The sequence below is a fragment of the Mauremys reevesii genome, linkage group 9 (genome assembly GCF_016161935.1).
Source record: "Mauremys reevesii isolate NIE-2019 linkage group 9, ASM1616193v1, whole genome shotgun sequence".
Lineage (NCBI taxonomy): Eukaryota > Metazoa > Chordata > Testudines > Geoemydidae > Mauremys > Mauremys reevesii.
Window position 1 is genome coordinate 99,900,678 of NC_052631.1, and position 12,483 is coordinate 99,913,160.

At 43.1% G+C, this 12,483-nt stretch overlaps 1 protein-coding gene and 1 long non-coding RNA gene across 7 annotated transcripts in view; one reads left to right on the forward strand and one right to left on the reverse strand.

Annotated features, from left to right (window-relative positions):
- Positions 1–12,483, forward strand: part of HS6ST2 (heparan sulfate 6-O-sulfotransferase 2) — a 227,414-nt gene that overhangs the window by 133,083 nt on the left and 81,848 nt on the right. The window lies entirely within an intron of this gene.
- LOC120372214 overlaps positions 1–12,483 on the reverse strand; it is a 51,255-nt gene that overhangs the window by 20,031 nt on the left and 18,741 nt on the right. For 4 of the 6 annotated variants that reach the window (XR_005584788.1, XR_005584793.1, XR_005584791.1 and 1 more), the window contains 2 exons: positions 11,778–11,879; positions 3,232–3,277 (listed from right to left, as the gene is read on the reverse strand). This is a non-coding gene — a long non-coding RNA (uncharacterized LOC120372214). Of the gene's footprint in view, positions 1–3,231; positions 3,278–7,188; positions 7,334–11,253; positions 11,309–11,777; positions 11,880–12,483 lie in introns of all 6 variants that reach the window. The other 2 variants (XR_005584789.1, XR_005584790.1) reach the window with 2 other exon arrangements.

Here is a 12,483-nt window from a genome sequence, read left to right on the forward strand (position 1 = left end):
CTGAGTTCTTAAAGTTAAGCATGTGCTTAAGTGCTTTGTTCAATCGGATCCAAATTTGGGGTGCTTTTTATTTACCTTTTGGATCTTGACTTTGAGCCTTGAGGTGCCAGCGTTTCTCGGTAATTATGAGGGCTAGAAATGTACTACTTTTGTAATGACAGCCAGAGTCTGACGTAATCACAGGATTTTGCGAGCAGTGGCTTTAAGAAAAATGCCAAATATCTTGAGACTTGCAGTAAAATTGTGAGAGATGGCAACGCTATAAGGAGCTGCCTGTGTATTTATGGGGTGATAATTCTTTTCTCTTTGTAGGTTAATTTCACTGCAATGTATTTAGTGTTTGAAAGAGAAAGAGGAATGAAAATCAGGAATTAAAAAAAAACAAACCACCATATAAACCCCCCAAATTCCAGGCAGACATTTGAAAAACCAAAGGAGCTATTCTCTAGGATTCATTACAAAGGAAGATTCCTCTTTTTACTCCCAGCACAATACCTTCTTATCTGTTGGCTAGGTAATGCTTCTATCAGCTGCCCTGAGAGCTCCCAACTCACCTCTGGGGAACAATGAGCGTCACAAAGGGGCTTTGAAAGCTGTCGGATTTTCAGCCTCTAGGAATAGATGGGAAAACAGTGCGCTCCATTCGGTTAGAGAAACTCCTCAGCTGTTTAAATGTGTACTCAAGTATTATAAAACAATGCTTTACGGAGTTCTTTTTATTACAGTTATGTGAAGCTTGATCACATAAAGTTATATGGGCAACAAACAGACCAGTGCTGAAATGAAGTTCTTATGGCTTTGTTTTGATTTCCACAAGGAAAAAGAATGAATTTGAAACGCACCTTCTAGCTGCAGACAGAAATCTTATTAAAAGCAAAGCAAACTCTGAATTGGAAGCTCTGCTTGCTGGAGGGTATAAATTACAGTTGTAGTCTTAATGGTTCTTTCTTGGAATTATTCTCAGCTGTTGGACCTGATCCAGCAGACAAAACACCCATGGACTTATTCACGTGTCTGTTGTCTTGAATGGTAATTTTGCCTGAGTTATGACTGCAAAATGAGGCCCAGTCTTATGAAATATTTCTGTAAATCAATCTCTCCATTTTAAAGTGAAACCTATATACATTTAAGAAATTAGAATGAAAAATATTAGCCCTTAGAGTAATGGAGCTAAAGTAATAAAATTGTTTCAAAAAATGTTTTCATTTTGCCAATCAGTATCTTCTTTGTTTCTCTCCCCATACTCCTGGCTCTCTTGTGATGACGGCCATGCCTCAATTGTTGGACTTCTGGTGTCTTCAACATTTTATCACGATTCCATAATTTTCTGGAAATATCAACTTGAAGGTAAGTGAATTATTGCTGACAGTGCTTTCTTTAGCCTATATCTTTGGACCGGCTCTATTAAAGGAGTTCAGAAAATAGGAAAAATGTGTCTCCCCTGGGAGAAGGCTGGAGTTGATCAATCCACAAGATACAGGAGAACCTCAGAGTTATGGACGCGTCAGGAATGGAGGCTGTCCGTAACTTTGAAAAGTTTGTAACTCTGAACAAAGCACAGTCTGGGCTTCAGATCCAGCATCTGACACTCCAGGCCAGGCTTCAACAGCAGCTCATCTCCCATCTCAGCCCCCGAATGAGTTTGCAAGCTTGTCCCCCTCTGGGCTGGTGTGTGTGTGTGAGAGAGAGAGAAAACAGTGTCCCCCCCCCCCTCCCAGCAGGTGCAGGGGGAGGTATGAAAGCTGCGCAGACCCCAGCACTGCTCCTGCTCTGCTGGCTCCGGTTGCCGTGGGCTGGCAGCCCCAGCATCTTGCTGTAAGTGGCTGCCCCACGAGTGGGAGGTGGGGATGGGGTGGGGACAGGCAGCCCAGAGGGTGGGCGGGTGGTGTCTCTGCTGCTGCCTTATTGGTTAATTCTGGTTTCACATGGTATCCATTTGACCAGTCAGGCTGTAACTCTGGTGTTCGTATTTTGAGGTTATACCATATTCAGTTGGATGGGATTAGATTTAGAGGCCAGTCCCATAGAATTAAAACAAATAGTTTAGTTCAAAATCCAGCGTCACAGCTTTCAGATGCTGAGTAGTTCAGTTCTAAGCATGGTACATTTAGGCACCTAGTAAGCGTTGCTAAGTCTCAGGATTTTATCGCGAGTCTCAGAAATGGAGAGTTTGTCTTAATGCTCTTGCTGCAGGAATCTAGTTATTACTTGGGGATCACAGATTTCATTTTAAAACAAAGTTGCTAACTGTCTTCTTGTGGGGAAAAGCGTGGAAATGTAACTGTAAACATGCTAACCTCAGAAATCAAATAAAACTAACCCAACATCTAAAAATCTCATGATTGGGGCAGGGGGAGCTGATTCACAATTTTTGAATCTTTGGGCTTGAGAGAATCACTGTTTTAATGCACGTATGCAGTTGCCTTCTTAGGTAGAAGTGTTATTTAACTCTGGAAGCTTGTTAACCACTAGTCAGTCAGACTGGGCGTTTTTGGGTAGGTCTGCAATACAGTTCTTGCCCTTCCTGCCCGCCTCAACCCCACCATCTGTGCATGCCTGGGATCGGGGGGGAGGGGAGTTCTTCCGGTTTCTTCAGACGTAAACTGGAGAAGAGGGTTGGTGGGTGTCATGCTGTCTGGAGCGGCTCACGACCATGAGTACCTACCTCAGGGCAAACTTTCGAACGCAGGTCACACACCCCAAGCTGGTGGTATGTTCTAGAACGGGGATAGGCAGCCTATGGCACGTGTGCCAAAGGTGGCACACAAGCTGATTTTCAGGGGCACTCTCACTGCCCGGGTCCTGGCCACCGGTCCGGGGGCTCTGCACTTTAATTTTAAATGAAGCTTCTTAAACATTTTAAAAACCTTATTTACTTTACATACAACAATAGTTTAGTTATATATTATAGACTTATAGAAAGAGTCCTTCTACAAACATTAAAATGTGTTACTGGCACACGAAACCTTAGATCAGAGTGAATAAATGAAGACTCGGCACACCACTTCTGAAAGGTTGCCGACCCCTGATCTAGAATTAAATTTCACCAAGCCAGTGACAGATGTGAACTCCTGGATCACGGTAACAGTCTTACCATGGAGTCGCAGTCCTCTTAGACTCTCCGGTCTATCTTGGCACCCAGGCAAGCTGGACTTAGTGATAAACGGTCACTTACACCAAAAATCACAAAATATTCAGGTTGCTTCCAGTCCCAAGAGACCAGTCACTTACCCCACATCTTACGTCAAAGACGACGCTTTATTGAAAGGTTTATTATCTAGGAAAAAGGAATAAGAGAGTTAATTTGTGTGTGTATGTTTGCTTTCTTTATCTGTAGATTTGTAATGATCTGTCCATTCAAAATGTCTTTGAAGGTAGACCCAGGGGCTGAGTGTCTCTGGCCCTGTGAGAGTTCAAACAGTGAAGAGATGGAAAATTTTCATGTGTCTTTGTTTAATTTCCTTCATTTGGCCTCCATAGGATGAGCTTCCTTGCACATAGCACTTCCAAGGTGTGAAAAGGTCATTCACCAGTCCTTTGTATTGCAATGTTCCTGGATGGCTCATTTGATTTTGATTGTTTCCCCCCAGCATGCCCAGAAGAACTTTCTTCCCATCTGAGTTCATGAGTTTAGAGCAAACATTTTCAAAGTTGTAAAGCAAAACGTACATATTTCCTTATGGCATGGCATACAGACATTACAAATAAGATTAATGCAGGCAGCAGCTTACAAACATTCTCTACAGTGTAAACACTACATACATTCTTATCAAACTACTACCTGTTTTGAGGAATACTAACACATAAGTGAACTGGTCTGGTCTCCAGATAGGAGGTTGTCAGTTTTTAGCTAATGCCTGCAGCCTGGGCAAGCACTGGCACGTATCCAGCCAGCATCACAGTGGGATCTTCAGACCATAACTAGTCTCGAGCTCCAGGACAAGTGGAGCCCAGCGGCTTATGCAGGCGTCAGTGAGTGCTTGCCAGAATTCAGGACACTAGATTCGTTGTGCGTTCTGGTGAAACTTGGTACTTGATAGAGTAGTACTCTGCCTACATGAACTGATCGATCATCACTAGCCTCTTGGAGGAAGGAATTATTGTTCCCATTTTATAAATATGGATACACAGAATAAGTATTTTTTTCCCATACAAAATTTCAAAAAATTTCTGTGAAAATTTGGAAACTGGAGAATTTCTGCCCCACACTGAAAAACCTTCCATTTGGAACTGTTTCCGCAGTGCCTCGTGGGAGTTGTCGTTTGGGTGCCTCATGCTCCCATTCTCTTCTATAGGTCAGGCTCCCTTTCAGACTACATTTCCCATAACGCACCATGGTCTCGGTTTATGGAGAGGAGAGGTGCTGCATCATCCGAGTCCCTGGCTGTGGTGCATCATGGGAGCTGCGGTCCTTTCAGGCAACCCCGCCAAAAGAGAAGAGGGATGGACATGAAGAAACTGGACTGCAACTCCCATGAGACACTGTGGCAGAATATCCAAATTGAAATATTTAGGTTTATGGTGGAAAGCAAATGCATCTAGTGAAAAATTGTGTAGTTGCAAACTCAGTTTTCCATTGAAAAAGCAGTTTTGATGGAAACTTTTTGACCAGCCCTAGCCCTAATTTAGCAAGGGACTTAGGTATGTGAATCCAGTTGGAGGGAGTAGGATGGTTGCTTAAAGATAGGCTCGTGCTTCTGTACTGTGTTGGATTGGGGCGTGCTTGCACTGCAGTTAGACACCTGCGGCTGGTCGGTCCCAGCTGACTTGGTCTCACAGGGCACGGGGTAAAGGACTGTTTAATTGCTGTGTAGACATTCAGATCTCCAAGCCCAGGCTCCAGCCTGAGAAGGAACATCTACAGTGCTATTTTTAGTTCCATGGCATGAGCCTGAATCAGTTGCCGCGGGCTCTCAGACTTGCTGCTGCGGGGTTTTGGTTTTGGTTTGTTACGTAGATGTACCCTAAAGCAGTTGGCTGCTGTCAGATCAGTTGCAAGCACTTGCAGGACTTTCCTGTCACTTTGAGGCATGTTATACATGCATCATAGTCCCAGGCTTATTACTAGCAGATAGCGGAGGATGCTTAGAAAGCTACTCATGTACAGTAACAGCAATTATATGATTCTCTTTATATAAAAGCCGAAGAGTAGAGTAGGGCACAAGCAATCCTGTCTGGTGAAGGCTGTTTTCTTCCTTGTTTCTCGGCGTGCGCTTTGAGTTCCAGGCACTTGCCTAGCAGAAGCAGCCAGGTCTCAGCCCAGCTGTATCTCTCTTTGTGTTTTAATATCTCACTGACAGACTGAAAAATGCCTTGGCGATTCCTCCCAGGTCCATTGAATCAGTCTTTTCTCTTTCCATGATGCTGCATGTTTTTTCATCAGAACCCAGATTGCTGCTGTTCTTCTTTTTGTAAAAGGAGATTTAATTACAGTGCGAGTGAGCAGCATCCATCATTTCCAGTTGAGAGCCCATTCAGAGCTTTTCCTCTCAGCGTGGGTACGGAGAATCACAGTGCCCATTTGGGTCCCTTCCACTGAATCTCTCTCTCGTTAGCATGCTGAAATGGTAGGAAATTAGGGCAAGAGCAGGACTTCCTCAGAGAGATTTCCTTGCAGGATTTGAGGATATCCACCTCCGTGTGACATTAGGCCCTGCACCCGGGTGAAATATCCCTTGCATGGGGCTGGTTCGTTAGGAGGTGGTGGAAGCTTCAGAACTCAGAGCCTTAGATAGAAGTGATAATTTAATGCCGCTTTTACTGAGCTGTAATAATAGGCCTTGGAAACAGGACAAAAATAGCAAGGCAACTGTGCGTCGGCTCAGAACAAATGAACTAAAATTGTACTGAGGTTGCAGCAAAACACACGTTCCCAGCCTTCCTTTTGTCTTTTCGGCAGCTCTGATCTTAGGGGTAAACCTGTCCTACTCTCTGCCACCATAAAAAAGCAATGTGAGGTCTTTAAAACTGGAGCTTTTTATTAGAATCACCAGGAATACCATATAAGCCAGCACAATAGATGAGGTAAGAAATGTGATTGAAGTACTGGGCTGATGCACCACTGGAGCCAAAGATGTGTGACATGGTTTGGGCTTCAGTGTCACAGAAATGACACTGTGTTGTCTGTCCTTAGAATGGTCTAAACTTGTACATGGTGTGAAAGCTTATATTACCCTCGAGTCTGACAGCTGAATTACTTGGGGGCTAATGAAGGATGAGGAGGGAAGGAATCCCTGCATCTCCGCTAAGGAATGTAGTAATTTAAAAAGATAATGGGACCTATTTTTATTGTTTGTGTTCTATAGAAAGCAGAGATATCTCCCTAGCTCAAAACAAACGTTAGTTAACCCTATGGAACCTGCATTTGGTGCTGTGGAGAGTTTCTGCGAAGGGTCAGAATATGGCCGCCTCTCGGCTGATGGCGAGAGGAAATTCTTAGGAAATGGGGAGGCGGATGGTTTTAGCTGAGCAATCCGGTTCACTTCCTGTCTCCCAGCAGGCGGAGCAAGGCACTTAGCTGTTACATTTGTCTGTGCTTTCTGTGTTTTAAATCGACAGGATTTCGGTAATTGTTCTCTCTCGTGGGGAGATACGTTTGTTTTACCTTTCCCTCCTTGGCTCTTTGTGAGATGCCATCCCCTGGACTTGGCATTTCCGAGCCTCAGTCCCTCAATCACAAGTCTCCGTTGCTCTTAAGGACCAGGAGCTGCCGGGTTGGGGGCGTTTCAGAGCTTTTTTATCACAGTGAAAGCAGAATTAGTGACCATACGTCCCGTTTTGGCCAGGACGGCCCCCTTTTTAAGCCCTGTCCCAGGTGTCCTGATTTTTTTTGGCAAAACTGGACATTTGTCCCATTTGCTCTTGCGCTACGGTGGTGCAGAGGAACAGTCGGGCAAGATCAAATGAGACACATGCCCAGCTTTGCCAAAAAAGTCAGGACGTCCGTGACGTCGGCTGAGGCGAGCAGCGACACCAGGCAGGGCTCGGGGTGTTGGCCCCGTGCTGGCAGGGCTCAGGCAAGCAGCGACTCTAGGCATCCCTGTGCAGGGCTGCTCTGAGTTGCCTGGCATCGCTGCTTACCCGGGGTCCCGTTTTCAGTTTAGGGAAGTCGCCTGAAGCAGAATGGACTCTCTGGGACTGCACCCCGTCAGTCTTAACAGCTTCCATATTTCCTAGTCTCAGACGTACCAGTCAGCAATGAACTTCTAACTCGAGTGTCCGAGGCTTAGTGGGTAGGAAACTGGACTGGGAGTGGGGAGATGTGGCTGCTCTGACGCCGACCCAGTGGATGACCTTGGGCCAGTCACTTCCCTTCTGTGCCAGTTTTCTCCACCTGCAAAATGAAGATAGCGAGGGCTGGTCTACACATAAGTTGTGCCAATTTAACTTAAATCAGTCCAGTTAAACCAGATCAGCTTTTGTGTGTGGTCTGCCATGTTGGCTTAGAACTGGTTTTACCAGCTTAGCTTGTGCCTGTAAATTTACCAACACAAACCGAACCAAGAATAGCCTGGTTTAAACTGACATCAGAGAGTCCGTGCGCAAAAGTTGCACCAGTGTCACTAAATCAGTTTCAGACCATACTGTTAGTTAAACCAGTACAAGCCAGTTCTGTCCAGCCTCAGCAGGGAGCTGGGATCACTTCACACACCTCAGATGGTGTATACCAGTGGTCGGCAACCTTTCAGAAGTGGTAGGTTGCCTACCCCGGAGTATGCTATAGAAGCACACAGCCGTGTTGTGCTTGTCTCTGGGCCATATCCTGCAACCTTACCGTGTGTGCCGCTCCCAGCGAAGTCATGGTACTGTATTCTCCTACCTATGTATCAGGTGGAACCATTCCAGGCTAGTGGGAATGTGGCCTTTCACTCTGAGCATTGACTTCCCTCATGCCGCTGCAAACTGGCCTGATGGGGAGCAATCAGAATGGGTTTGGGGCCCATGCATGCCTGTGTGTATTTTATTATAGAGAGTTACTCTGAACAAGTGTGTGTTTTTACAGAGGCTGAAGTCTCCAGTCCCTTTATATGGGCCAACCTGGACTGCATTTGCTAAATTTCACTCAGCCCCTTCAGCTGGGTGTTCTGAGCATTGTGTTGCATTGACGCCTGTAAGTGCATTATGAAGCTGTGTAGGTCGCTCTAAGATGGAGTTGGTGATCTTGAACCATAGTCCTGTCAGGGGAGCGAGTGGTGGTGTCCCCAAATAACAGTTAGAGGAACTGAGACTGAGAAGTTGTGATTTGCCCAAGGACACAAAGGGAGCTCAGGGCAGAGGTTTGAGCTCAGGAATTCCTAGCAGTCAGCCCTGTGACCAGACCGCTAGACCACACCTCTTTAGGCAAGTCAGTAACACGAACGGGAAGGTAAAGCGTGCGCGCCGATGCCGTCACTCCGTAATACAGGTCTTGGACGACTACTGCATCAGAGAGCCGCTCTAGTAGCGTTTGCTATTTCAAAAATAGGGCGGGGGGTGGTGGTTATTTTTTTAAATGAACAGTCTATAAATGGTGGAACTATTCTGGCACATGTAGCTCTTTCCCTCAGAAGGAAGAGAGTGCCTGAAGTGGCTATTTATTCCTAGCATTATGATCTTTTCAGTCTTTAAATCCCTTTGGATGTGTATTTGGAATGTCTAAAACATTTGACATGGATTTTCCTGGGCTATAATGCCCACTGCGCCGGGCTGCAATACCATGCAGTGAAATATCACAACGTCATGCTTCTAAAAAATGCAGCTAAACCAATACGGTAACTATTACTTTGGCGATCCCTGTTGTACACGCAGTTGCATAAATGTGCGAGATTATCATTATCTCTGCCTCGTAATTAGCAATTTGCATAACTGTTTGCCATGAACAAGAAGTTCCATCAGCATTTTAAAGGATTTATTTAGCTGTCTGAATATATTTTTGTTATCCAAAGCAGGAAGAAAACAATCGAAATGGAAGCTGTCCCAAATGGCTGGTGTTATTTCTAACCCACACGCATAATTAACAGCAATACTAATTGTTCAGCACCAGAAACTCATTTGTTTCTCTATAGACTGGAGGAACATTAATTCTCAGAGCGATCGTCTCCTTTTTTTTCCTCCCCTATAGCCATCGTAAGGTCTGCAGTGAGTTGTAAGCAGATTATATTTGTTATGTTTGCCATGTATCGCTTGTGATACGTTTTCTAGCTTAGACAGAAACTTGAAAAAACGATGTCCTGTATTGTGAAGCCCTATTTCCAAACCTCCAACTTAATTATATACTCCTGGGTGAGGATGCAAAACTAATTCAACTTGGAAGCAAATTGCTTAGGTAGCATTAAAATTTGTGAAAATGTGTGGTTGCCTTTGTGCCCGCGTGGAAATGCTGAACTGGAGCAGTTGAATGGAAACTTCTCTGATTGCCTTTCAGATCCACCTCTCTTAATTCATCCTGAAGTAGGGGTGTGTTTAAGGGATCCTGGGACCACTTCAGTTATGGACTGGCTCACTTAATGTCACGTGCAGTTAAGGGTCTTGAACTGGGAGTTGACAGAAGCAGTAGCATATGTCTTAAAGATGTCCAGGAATTTCAGCAACTGAAAACAAAACTAAAAAAAATCCATCCAATCAGGCAAAAATCTTTGGTTTTACAGAGAGTTTCCACTGACTGCCTGAAAGTTTTCAGTTGTCACAAACTGACAATTTTTTGAATTTTACTGAAAACCAAAAACTTTTCAAACTGACATGCCCTTCAGGAAAATCTAACTCAACAAATCAGCAATTTTTAAATAAAATCTTGGAAAGAAGTCTTTTGACCTGCTCTAAAGTACCTGCTTATGGTGCTGATGTGGTGCCACTGGTGTCCAGCTAAATGCCAAGAGCATGTGAATGGTTTCAAGCCACGTAAAATTTGACCATTACTTTATTTCCTCCATCTTTTCCCTCCACTTTCCATGATATAATAAGATGCGAATCAAAATCTGAAAACAATTTACTTCTTTACTGAAGATGGCTTGTTAAAAATTATAGATTCAGTTATAAAACTCAGTGTGTTAAGTTGACTGTGTATGATTTTAGTTGTAACTTGCAGAATAACATGCTTATATATACTTACCGAAAATTTAATATATTTCTGTCCAGTATGTGTGTGTGTGTGGGGAGGTGTTTATATCACTGTGTATACTGGAATGTAATGTTTCATTATAGAAAATATATCAGACCATTTAGTGACCACATCCTAGATGCTCAGAGCAAAGCATAGGTTTCAAACAAACAAGAAGACGCAAAGAACTCTCATCTTACAGGGGGGTTTGTTTTTTTTGTTTTACTTTTCCCAATCACCAGGAAGTACAAGTACAAGATAGGAAATAGCCATATCTTGGAATGCAGTAGCCAGAATCAGATGTTTTGTATTCTGGGCCTTAAGGCTAGGCATAATGTTGGCAATATAATGCGAATGAGAATAGGAGAGACCTTGATATTAAAAAATGAATTTAATTGAGAAAGAATCAGATTAAATTGTAACACAACAATTTGTGGCTTCAGTTTTCAAGTGTGATATTGATTTAGAAGCCATCAAAACGTAACACTGCAACAGATATATTTTTCCAGCACTGTATTCATGTCTCTCTCTTATCTGACTCACCTTTGAGAAGCTGCGCTTGCCTCTAAGCTTTTGTGTTCAGTAGAGAGGTGTCCCAGTGTGGATGCAGCTGAATAAATGTCTGACATAAGTGTGATGTAACATCAGCATAGCCATAGCAACTAATCTGTGTCATTGTCAAGTATATGGTAACCAAAAGAGCTCTTTGATTGGAACACCACAATGCACTTGCAGAAGAATAACAAAAATGCCCCATTGAAACAGAATAATATCTGATTGTTTAAATGGAGCCAATTCAGTTTTAACAGCTCATACATTGGCTGTGTAGACAGGAACCGTAACATACATATGACTTGCAAACGTGACCACTATCTGGATGTTTTCACCCATGGACCATGTGGATTCAAATTCTGGACCTTCACCTTCAAAACCACAAACTCCTGCTAGTTAAGTTACAAGATCTGATAGCCTTGGGGGGACAAGGGACTGTGATACTCAGGAATTGGTCTGTTCCCCCATGTAGTTACAGTTAGTATTCATGTATGCAAGGAAATACAACACAATGTCACTGAATACAAGTGCAGTTTCTAAGGCAGTCTGGAATAACTATCCATACAAGTGTTTAAATCCAGGACATTGACATGTGATGATAGAAAGCTTGCCAGCTTATTAAATACCTTGAGTAAAGCAATGTGAGCAGATTCCAATCCAATCCAGAACTGTTGTCTCACACTTTTAAAAAAAAACCACATATTTTTCTTACTTTTTTTGTTGTAAAAAGTCTCTAACTCCTGGTCCAAATGATCATTTAAGGGATCCTTATTAGTTACTTGCCGGGATATGGCCCTGAAAACACTGCTTGGTTGCGTTTTTTCCGTTAAAATATTATGTTTGAACTATGTAGATGTTTTATTTAAATGACGAGGAAGTATAGAATTTTTTTAGGACTGGAGTTGCAATAATGGTTTTCAGTGCCACAAGCACTTCTAGCTAATGAAGAATTGATGAAAATACTTGGCTTAGGTGTGAGATCAAGAGCATCTTTCTGTTGATTATGGAAAATTTTTGTTTGAAAGCCTATTTTATTTTTATATCAAATAATTCAGGAAAGATCCAACATGTTGCCCATTTTCTCAACAAGTTGCAGGTTCTATAAAGTTTACACAGCGGTTCCAAGTGTAAAATTTTTCAAAAACTATACCTGAGTTCATTTAGGTTTGATCTTTGAATGATGCCTTTAGTAGGCAGATGTCACAAAACTGTATGTGTCTCTTGCTGTGAGGTCCCTCCGCTTTCCTGATGTCTGAAAGAAATAGAAACTTGGTTGATTCTATAGCCATGACACTGGAGTTCAGGTGCAGTGCTTTGACAAGTCTCTAGATTTGAACATCCGGCAAGTGAGACAGGTTCTGAGTCTGAACCCACACCGGTGTAAATCAGGAGTAACTGTAGTAAAGCTAATGAAATTACATTGGTGTGAATGAGAGCAGAATTGTGGCACAGTTGGTGGAAGAGCCTGCATCATTGATTTGCAAGGTGTAAGGGACCTTGGTTCACTCAGGATTTCCCCTAACGTGACGTCTGTTCATTAGGAGGAGGGGAATTTTTATGGGGTTACAAGTTCATCTTGTATGTTAATTATAAAAAATCATTTTTTCCTTTTAACTACAGCATGCTGCCTACCACAACAAAGTGGAATGAAAAGGAAAGGGAGAACGATTTATTGTGATTATTCTCATCTGCTTAGATTAACTGAAGTCTTGATGGAAAGGTTATTTTTGCAAATGCTGGAAATGTCACAGGATTAGAATATTACTTGTTGCTTTAACCTTTGCCAGCTAGGACATCAGTTCTGTTCTGGGGTATTAATTCTGTACAGTACGCTTATCCTGCCTGTTGCACAAGAA